The sequence below is a fragment of the Akebia trifoliata genome, chromosome 12 (assembly GCF_017979445.1).
Source record: "Akebia trifoliata isolate Shusen 1 chromosome 12, ASM1797944v1, whole genome shotgun sequence".
NCBI classification, from domain to species: Eukaryota; Viridiplantae; Streptophyta; class Magnoliopsida; order Ranunculales; family Lardizabalaceae; genus Akebia; species Akebia trifoliata.
The window spans coordinates 36,326,947-36,331,020 of record NC_141386.1 but is presented as its reverse complement, the minus strand read 5'-3'; the positions used below and the strand labels follow the sequence as shown (position 1 = coordinate 36,331,020).

General features: G+C 33.0%; 1 long non-coding RNA gene across 2 annotated transcripts; it reads right to left on the bottom strand.

Moving 5' to 3' along the window:
- Nucleotides 1-915: 915 nt before the first annotated feature.
- On the bottom strand, nucleotides 916-2,867 carry LOC147389990 (uncharacterized). 2 transcript variants are annotated; one of them, XR_015170483.1, is made up of 3 exons: nucleotides 2,729-2,867; nucleotides 2,209-2,638; nucleotides 916-1,414 (listed from the first exon to the last, which is right to left on the bottom strand). It is a non-coding gene; the product is annotated as an uncharacterized LOC147389990 (long non-coding RNA). The 2 variants fall into 2 exon arrangements; XR_015170482.1 differs by lacking the exon at nucleotides 916-1,414 and having other exon boundaries at nucleotides 2,115-2,638.
- Nucleotides 2,868-4,074: the final 1,207 nt, after the last annotated feature.

Below are 4,074 nucleotides of genomic sequence, written 5' to 3'. Positions count from 1 at the left end.
ACCCCTTCGTTTTCACAGTATTTGTGGGCAAGATACAGTGCTCTAAGAGGCCATTGCCTAATCCCCAACTAGTTGGGAGGCCAATGGTTTGGAACCCCATCATAAAAATTAAAAAATAAAAGATAATTTATGAACTATCAATCTACAAACCATCAATCAATCTTGTCTAAAAATAGATCTTCTAGACATTCCCATTTTTGTGAACATAGTAAGATTAATTGATGATTTTCTAGTATCTTGATAGTGTCATTGATCGAGTTGTAAATTTTGCTAAATAAATGCAGAGATTAAGATGTGAACTAAGATTTTGGGCAAGTCGAATTCGTTCCACAAGGATAGTTTGGATTCAAAATCTCATTCGAATAAAAGGGCCAAAACAGAATTAGAAAACAGATTCATTTAAAAACAAAACAGATTTGTTGCAAATTAGAAAATGAAAATTAACAATAGAAAAGAGAAATTGAAACTAGTGAGAAAGGGCTTAGAGATCTCAAGTCTACCATTGCAAGTCATCCAAAATGCTAATTAATTCTAAATATGACTCAATCCACGTAGCAAGTCATTACTCGTGGATCGGAAGATGATTCGATGTATCTATTGATTGGAACCCAAAAGTATTCATGAAGATCTTTGATTTAGGCAAGATTATCCGACTTATGCTTCCATTCATCACAGAGCATGAGTGTTCTTGAACTTATCTAAGTAATACTCATCAAAGCTTGAAATGGAAGTATAAATTGGATGATCTTATCATGAAAAGATTCACAGATTTAACATTAAACATAGAAATATAGAATTGAAATAACATAAATAGAATGAACTTGCTCCGGCATCCTTGATCTCTCTAAAGAGGATCTAGCCACTCATAGCAAGGGTCATGGTTGCAACAATAAGAAAATAAAGAAGACACTAGATGGAGAGGAGAATGTAAAACAGAGTTGCAACTTGTGATTCCTTCTTTAAATGGTTCTCCAACGAATTACAATAAGAACTAATGGGGGAAAAACTAATACAATCAACTCTTGATCCTCTCACTATTACAAAACACTCTCTCTAAAAGAAAAACTAGGAACTATGCAGAGAAATTGGGGAGAAGAAGAGGTTCAAGAGGGACCCAAGAGGGGACCCCTTCTTAGAAATCAACCCTCAAATTTATAATGTTTGTATTCGGGTAATCGAGGTGATTTGGCGGATAATTCGATTCGAATGACCCAATCAGTTACAACCACCAAAGCTTCTGTAAAAATCTCGAGGACAAATTCCTCGAAATGACCGCGGCGCGGTCTTGGCTAGCCGCGGCGCGGTGACGTGGCGCCCAAATTCCTTGAGATTTTGCCGGATGCTTCATTTTTACTTGCATGTTGTAACAGTAATTGTTACGCATTTTGTTAGTTTCCGAATGTACCATTTTTACCTAAAATTAGTAACAAACTATTGTTAACTACATTAATTTGAGATTTAATATAATTTATTATTATTTTAAGGGAACTAGTGCTAAAACTTTGATAATCTTGATGAAATTAAGGTTCCAAAATGAGATTATTGGGACCTTATCAGTCATCATCCATCAATCTAATTAATACATCCTAAGCAACCCTAAGTTTTCAAACTATGACAAGTCCTTCTATCTCGATCATCTTTTATAAACTAATGAAAAATTAAAATCAATCATCTTTAACCTCATAAGATAAGATGATGATTACAACAATGACAATGATGATGAGATTACAACAATGATAATGACGAGACGACGACGATGATGACAATGATGATGATGACGACGACGAGACGTCAAACTCATTTTTTCGTTAACCTATAAAAAAGGGCCAAGATAACAGGGCATGTCATCAGTTTGAAAATAGAGGGAGGTAGTATATATCTCAAATATTCACCAAATGAAGAGAAATTCATTTATTTTTTTAGGCTCTAAGCCTTACTGAGGCTTCTGGTTGCGCTGATAATAACCGGTTATCCCTCCATGTGGTGCATCTAAAAACCTTACTAATTCTCGGAGCCAGACTATGTTGGTAAAACTAGACCAACTCAATGAAATTTCTGAAATTTCTTTTCATGAATCTCTAATTAAATAGTTGGGATCGCTGATTTCTAGTGTCAAAAAAAAAAAAAATGAAATAATCCCAAAAGAATGATCCATGGAATTGAAATTTGGTACAGAGAAAAAAAATTGACAAAGCGAAATAATCTAACCTTGTGGAAGGAAATTCTCTGGCTCTTAAGGTTCAAATCTGCACTTTCGAATTAGTTCTTGAGCCATACAATCCCCAGATCTGACTAATTTGATCGATGTCTCCAACTCCATATACATAAAACAATCCTCTCAAAATTACAAGTAGAATTGATGTCTACAACTCCAGACACAATCAAATCTCTCAAAATTACAGGTATACAGAAAAAATAAAAATAAAAATTCACTCACTTAATTGATACACAAAGGGAGAAAATAAAAGCGATCCTAAACTATGAGACAATCGATCAAATTTCCTATTTAAGCTAGTTCTGGTATTGTACGGTTCAGATCTGATGATCTTCGTCGTCTCGAGCCCCAATTCCATAAATCGATCCTTCCAGTCGGCTTTGGCTTTGAAGTTGCGCTCCATATTTAAATAACAGATCAGTTCTATGAAACAGAAACATTTTGGAGTTCAGAAAATCAAAAACCTCACATCAGAGAACCTCAAATAAAGAGAGGAGCTATGGATTAACTTACTTCAATGTTGATTTGTGGAGTAAAGAGGACGAGGATATACAAATCTACATGAAGAAATCAAAATGATGAGAGAGAGAGAGAGATGTTTGAATGGGGCAGTGGCACAGTGGTGTATAAAGAAAATTTAAACAAATCGACCGTTAACCTTCTAGACCACTGGCTCTGTTGCGAGTTAAATTTTAAATTAATCCACCATTAACCACCTAGAACACTAGCTTTGTTGCGAGAATTTTACATTAATCAACCATTTAACACCCTTTATAACCTCCTGCTTTAAGAAGACTGAAGAAATTAAGAAACACCTTTCACTTCAATCTGTATATTATTATTTAAAATTTATAAGCACACCCCTACACGTTTTGATAAATGTTTGAATTCTCCTTGTATTTTTCAACAGATTACATAGTCCTTTGACAATTGTCATATATAATTATATAGATAGAAAATGACCTAAATACCCTTATCTTCAATTTCTAACAAAAAATACTTTACTTTTCATTGTAAAAATGAATTAATTTGTCTTCCAATTTATACTAGGAACCTCGATTTTATACCAAAATTCCATTTTGTGCTTAGAATACATTATTTAAAGATATGAAATTATAAATTCATTTAAATGAAATTTTGATGGAGGATGAAAAGAATTTAAGATTAAAGAATGTCAAGTTTTGAAGAGAAATATGAAAGTTTTCAGATGTAGTATTGGATTGGTAATGTTTATGTGGACCCAAATACCCCTTAGTAAGGTGTGAAATCTTATCAAGTTAGTCAACCTAGCCGGGCTCTTTAATATATATATATACTCAAATGTAAATCAGTTAATAAATTATAAAATATGAAAATAAAAAGATTACGTACATAAAACTAATTTGAAAATATGTTAAAAATACTCAAATCAAGATCATTGATGATATGTTTTTAGTATGTAGGTCCATTAAAAGATTCATCTTGTCAAATAATTATAAATCATCTCCATGTATTGAAGAATCCTAATGTTCAAATTAGGGATCCCCTTTATGTATTTTCAACTTTATGGTGCCCAATGACATTCATGGTTTTAAAACTCATTTTGACGTCTCATCTTATCTCGTCTATTAATGAGATTGAGTTGTCTTGGATGGGTTTTTTGATATGTTTGAGTTGTCTCATTCAACAATGAGAACAATAACCATGATTTTAGATCTCATCTGATAAGTTTGACTTGTCTATCCGTCTCATTGGTGGATGATTCCCAGATGTATCGGACGAGTCATCTTGGTCTCTAACAAGATTTAAAACCATGATGACATTGGACACTTCCAACAAAAGATTGAAATAAAAAAGAGAAAATGGAGATTTAGTAAGGA